Genomic DNA, 6,878 nt, shown 5'->3' with positions numbered 1-6,878 from the left:
AGCAGAGAGAGCGTGCGTGACAGCAGACGATCAATGGCTCTCTATATCTCACTTACTTTCAATACAGCTACTGCCAAAATGCCTTTTTCATTTTTTTCTCAACATTTTGCGCTTGTCAAAACAAAATTAAAAGTACTTATTGATAGAAAACTTTTCGCCCTCCACTTTTATTTTTTCTGTGTCTCAAACTGTTACGAGATATAAGCAAATAAAACAAACCCTTAAACATGTTTTTAACATTATTTAACATTATATTAACCACTTAGAAATAATTATAACTATTTTCTTTGAAATTAGCAGGTTGAATTACATATAGTATAAAGAACGTCCAATTATCGATCAATTTTTAAATCAGAAGTTTCTTGGTTGGTATCCATGAGTAATAATAACAGATATCGGATCATTGTGATGCGTAGTTCAATCGAAAAGGTACCCGACTACCAATCCGAAGAACGTGGGTTCGATTCTTGGAGTCCGTAGTATTTGAAAAATTAAAAAAAAAATGTATACAGTTAGTAGTAGCATATATATATGTGTGTAAGTTTACGCGCTTTACGCCAAACCTAGCAGCGTGTCTCTAGCGAACACACTACCGGCAGAGTAGTTGCTCATATGTACAGTGAGTACGATACTTGGCTCCGAGCACTACGCATCGTGAATAGCCACACAGATAAAATCATTACTGGTAAAGCCTATTTGCTTAGTAATCGACAATTGTGTAGATTCAGGTTGGTGTTAATTCTCTATGTTTCGTATTAAGCTTATCATTATTAATTGTAAATAATATGTAAATATATTTTAATACAGTGTTGCTTCCTGCATCTATTCTTGTTGAATTCAACCTTCATCCTACAATTGATTTAAGTTTAAACCTTTAAACTTACAAATCTACACAATGAAGAGAAAAGCAAGATTTTGTTTCATCTCAGAAGCCGGTGCAGACTCAAAGAGCACCGTGATAAAAGTTAAAACTATACAGCTGATGGGACAGGAGGAAGTTTTTTTGTTTCCAAAAGATAAAAGAGCTCGAGATCATCATATAAAACTATTTGATACTACAGTGGTTAAAAATGTGATCAAAAGTTTAAAAGTTAGAAATAAATTCCGCAACGTGTTATTGACCCTAACGAAAGAGCTCCAAGCTGTCTACTTGGATGAAGAAGGAAATGTTGTTTTGGAAGAAGAGTATTTAGAAGAAGTAAACACAACACACAGATGTTTCAAACACTAGCGTACAAGAGAGAAGCAGCCGTAGTCTAGCTAAGGATATAGTTTTGGAAAAATTCAATGGTGAGAATTTTAAAGCGTCTACTTGGCCCTACTGATTGATATTTTGTAATCACATATGTAGTTTCATCTGTATTTAAACTTGTAAAGTCACTTGGAATTCTACTTGGAATTCCACTTGGAATTCCACATGGGATTTTGGATTGGAAACTCCAAGAGTCATTCCAAGTGGAATTACAAATGACCACTGAAGATACATTTTTTCCTTTTTTAAAATAGTTAAAATTGAAATTCCAAGCAGTATAATAGCCTGATTAGGTGTTATCATCCATATAGTAATACCAAATCAGAGGGGTTCAAGATTTCGAAAGATTTTTTTCGAAAGAATTCTCAGATTTCGAAAAAATAGATTTTTTTATTTTTCGTTCAAATTTTCTTGAAATGACTTGAACCCCTCTGCTTTGATGTTACTACATGGATGATAACATCTGATAAGGCCATTAAACTGCTTGAAATTTCAATTTTAACTACTTTAAAAAAGGAAAAAATGTACCTTTAGTGGTCATTTGTAATTCCACTTGGAATGCCACTTGGAATGACACTTGGAGTTTCCAATCCAAAATCCCATGTAGAATTCCAAGTAGAATTCCAAGTGACTTTACAAGTGTAAATACAGATGGAATTACATATTATGTAATTACAAAATATCAATCAGTAGGGGGCTGTGTATGTTCATGCGAAAGTGTAATCGCGTGGGATTAAATCAAAACAAATACGCTGAGACGTTGAGATTGTTTTTAGAGAAATCCGCTTTAGACTGGTTTAATATTTCTTTAAAACAAAATGATTTAAACGATAACTGGGAGCTTTGGAAAAATAGCTTTATAGATACCTTCTCTGTACAATCTTGGACAGATATCGCGTATGCACACGAATATAAATATTTAAATGGATCTTTTCTAGAGTATGCGTTAAAAAAAAGGAGTTTATTATTAGAAGTAAATAATTCCATGACTCTCAACACTTAAATAGATTTAATTATTATTAAACTGCCTCAATTTGTACAAAATAAATTAGAAAGAAAGACCTTCATAAATATGGAAGATTTAATGTCAAAATTAAAACATTTTGGTACTTTGAAATTTTGGTAGAAAAAGAAAATAAAATACAAATCATCTTAACAGACCAATACGCAGGGATAAACTCTGCTAAATTTTAACAATTCACAAGAAAAAAAAATATAGCCTTAATTTTTACGGCTGTTGATTGTGCCTTCTCAAATGGACTAAACGAAAGAACAAACCAGACTTTGGTAAATAGAATCAGGTGTAAAATTTATGAGAATAAAGAAAAGTCCTGGCCAAAAATAGCAGAAGAATGCATAAAGAATTATAACACCACAGTACACAGCTCCACAGGATTTACTCCAAATTATCTGTTAACAGGCATAGATAATAATTTTTTACCTAACGAATTGAACGAAAACAACAAGAACAACCTAGAAAAGAACAGAAAATCAGCATTAGAAAAATCTAAAGAAATACATGCACAAAACAAAATTTACCATGATAAACATGTCAAAAAAATCAATTACGAAGTAGGCAATCTAGTTTACATTCAGAACAGAAATAAATTAAATAGAGATAAACTAGATGAAATTAGATCTGGTCCATACAAGATAAAATAAAAATATCCAACAACATCTATCTTATAGACAGTAGATTTAGGAAAAATGAATCGAATTACTTTCACGCAAGTAAACTTGTTCCTTATGTTTAAGTTGTCTTAAAAAGGGGGGATGTAAGTTTACGCGCTTTACGCCGAACCTAGCAGCGTGTCTCTAGCGAACACACTACCAGCAGAGTAGTTGCTCATATGTACAGTGAGTACGATACTTGGCTCCGAGCACTACGCATCGTGAATAGCCACACAGATAAGATCATTACTGGTAAAGCCTATTTGCTTAGTAATCGACAATTGTGTAGATTCAGGTTGGTGTTAATTCTCTATGTTTTGTATTAAGCTTATCATTATTAATTGTAAATAATATGTAAATATATTTTAATACAGTGTTGCTTACTGCATCTATTCTTGTTGAATTCAACCTTCATCCTACAATTGATTTAAGTTTAAACCTTTAAACTTACACACACACACACACACACACACACACACACACATATATATATATGCTATATAAACAATACATATTTGATATATATATATATATATATATACGTATATTTCTATATAGCTATAGGTATACGGCTAGTACACTTTACAAAAAAGCTACATATACACGACAATATAGTTATAGTTACCGTATAAACGTATGTAACGTATATAGATGTACAATTTCCATCACGTGTGTATGTGGAGAGAGACAGAACGAGGCCCTAGTGGTAGGGTGATATGAACAGCACCGGAGAAGCGGACTAGAGTTTTCGTTGCATATTTCTCCTCACGCGGCTATTCACTCCCTGCCATAAGATGCTTCACATAAAAGACATTGACCACGCTAACTCAATCAAAATTCATAGCTATAAATATACCTATAAATAATAACTGTACTTACAATGGCTGTAATCACATATAATGTAGCTATAAAAATGTATAACAAGCACTTATATATCGTAGATGATTATAGCTATAAATTAATGAAATTACAGCTACAATTTTGTTTTAATATGTGTGATATTCCCGTAACAAAATTTCTGCGCGATATCGTGCAAGATATCTTACACGATATCTTACAAAATATCCTACACGAAATCTTGTAGGATATCGTGTAAGACTGCTTGCATGATAGTCTACGTGATATCCTACTCTTTGTATTTTTTGATTATTTGAGGTTGATTATTTAACTTTTATAGTCAATAGTATCATATATTATGGGTGAAATTGAAACTTTTATTTGACACACATTATTTAATCGAATTAAAATTTAATCTTTAGTACTAATGCTGTGAATTATTTGCTTTTTGCAGTGCAGCAAAACTGTAGCACTGAATAAACTTTCATAGTTATTAAAAAAAATTTTTGATTTGTGAGTATATATCAGTGCCCTCCGGTGAATTTGGAAATTCAAAGTGATCAGTGATCCGTTGGGGGCGAAATGTAAGAAAATAAATAAATACAAGTAAAGTGTATTTAAATTTTCTTGCGTTGATTTATTGATGCGCAACGTTTCGCTGACAATATGCGTCAGCCTTATCAGGCTACAAAATTAAAATTAAAAACACACAATGAGTGATCTGGAAGGCTCAAACACAAAAATACAATAAATTTTTTTTTGTAAATTGTTACCGCAGGTACGCGAAAATTCGTAAGTTTGGTTGACTTACTCGTCACCTGTCGTGCTGTCGACTGACAATGAATTACAACCACAAGCCAGCGCTTATATAGGCGGAGCCGCAAAGGTAGACGGTAAAGGGCGATGAACTCGATCGGGACATTTAAACTTTCGTAGTAAAGGAAGGTATGCTCTATTAAAGGAAAGCACATCCTCCTTTCTATTGATGTTGTGTTTGTCGAGTTTTATATAAAGCATTTCGGAAATAATTCTTTTTTTATAATTGGATTCTTTGTCAAGGATTTTAAAGTTATCCCAATCGAATTCATGGTCAAAATTGATTTGGTGTGCACAAACAACGGAATCGGAGTTTTTACTTTTCATATGTTCACTGATGCGGACCTCCGCCGCTCGCTTTGTTTCACCCACATATGACGCAGGTCAATTTTTACAATAAAACTTATATACTACATTTGTCTGTTTATGTTTATTCGTTGTATCTTTTCCTAAGCGGACGATATGCTGCAGTTTATTGTTAATAAGAGGGTAAGTGTATATATTGTAGGGTTTTAACATGGTTGAAATTTTTTCAAAATTATTGTCAATATATGGTATGCCAATTTTGCAGAGAGGGTAGGTGTTTGTAGTGCTTCTGTTATGATTACTATATTTGTGTCTTTTTAATCTGACCTTTATGTTTTTATTAATAATGTTTTTAATTTGGTTGATAGGGCGATCTTACTTGCCAGTACACGTTTTCACGGTGTGAATATTGCTAGGGTGAAAAACCTGTTGATAAAAAACAATTACCCTTTTAACTTTATTAATAAAAACATAAAGGTCAGATTAAAAAGACACAAATATAGTAATCATAACAGAAGCACTACAAACACCTACCCTCTCTGCAAAATTGGCATACCATATATTGACAATAATTTTGAAAAAATTTCAACCATGTTAAAACCCTACAATATATACACTTACCCTCTTATTAACAATAAACTGCAGCATATCGTCCGCTTAAGAAAAGATACAACGAATAAACATAAACAGACAAATGTAGTATATAAGTTTTATTGTAAAAATTGACCTGCGTCATATGTGGGTGAAACAAAGCGAGCGGCGGAGGTCCGCATCAGTGAACATATGAAAAGTAAAAACTCCGATTCCGTTGTTTGTGCACACCAAATCAATTTTGACCATGAATTCGATTGGGATAACTTTAAAATCCTTGACAAAGAATCCAATTATAAAAAAAGAATTATTTCCGAAATGCTTTATATAAAACTCGACAAACACAACATCAATAGAAAGGAGGATGTGCTTTCCTTTAATAGAGCATACCTTCCTTTACTACGAAAGTTTAAATGTCCCGATCGAGTTCATCGCCCTTTACCGTCTACCTTTGCGGCTCCGCCTATATAAGCGCTGGCTTGTGGTTGTAATTTATTGTCAGTCGACAGCACGACAGGTGACGAGTAAGTCAACCAAACTTACGAATTTTCGCGTACCTGCGGTAACAATTTACAAAAAAAAATTTATTGTATTTTTGTGTTTGAGCCTTCCAGATCACTCATTGTGTGTTTTTAATTTTAATTTTGTAGCCTGATAAGGCTGACGCATATTGTCAGCGAAACATTGCGCATCAATAAATCAACGCAAGAAAATTTAAATACACTTTACTTGTATTTATTTATTTTCTTACATTTCGCCCCCAACGGATCACTGATCACTTTGAATTTCCAAATTCACCGGAGGGCACTGATAAATACTCACAAATCAAAAATTTTTTTTAATAACTATGAAAGTTTATTCAGTGCTACAGTTTTGCTGCACTGCAAAAAGCAAATAATTCACAGCATTAGTACTAAAGATTAAATTTTAATTCGATTAAATAATGTGTGTCAAATAAAAGTTTCAATTTCACCCATAATATATGATACTATTGACTATAAAAGTTAAATAATCAACCTCAAATAATCAAAAAATACAAAGAGTATACGGGAATTTTCATGCTAACGTCATCAGATCCCAAGTCTAGCACCGTCGAGAGCACCGTCAGCTAGACTATTAGTTTTAGACCCAGATTTATCGGGCTTTAAACACAGATATTTCCATTTTTTTTTTTTATAATCAACTGACTTATTCAGTTGTTAGTTTCTATTTCTTGAAACATTTTATACATCTATATAGACTGAAAATTTTTTTTTTAAGTATGATGGCTTGAAAAGGTGTACATAAAGTCAAAATATCATTTCTCTGCTTTTTAAAGGAAAACTTGTGAATGTGAGATTATTTAAAATAAAACAGGAATACTATTTTCTTTAAGAATCTAAAAATATATGTGACAAAAAATTTT

The 6,878-nt window shown here is 32.4% G+C and overlaps 1 pseudogene; it reads left to right on the top strand.

Annotated features, from left to right (window-relative positions):
• The first annotated feature begins 895 nt into the window (after positions 1–895).
• On the top strand, positions 896–2,378 carry LOC149375961 (uncharacterized; annotated as a pseudogene).
• Positions 2,379–6,878: the final 4,500 nt, after the last annotated feature.

The sequence above is a fragment of the Copidosoma floridanum genome, unplaced genomic scaffold (assembly GCF_036245765.1).
Source record: "Copidosoma floridanum isolate Cflo_tuat_1 unplaced genomic scaffold, Cflo_Japanese_pri ptg000002l, whole genome shotgun sequence".
In the NCBI taxonomy this organism is placed as follows: domain Eukaryota; kingdom Metazoa; phylum Arthropoda; class Insecta; order Hymenoptera; family Encyrtidae; genus Copidosoma; species Copidosoma floridanum.
Note: the sequence above shows the minus strand (reverse complement) of the source record. Positions and strands in the feature narration are given on the sequence as shown.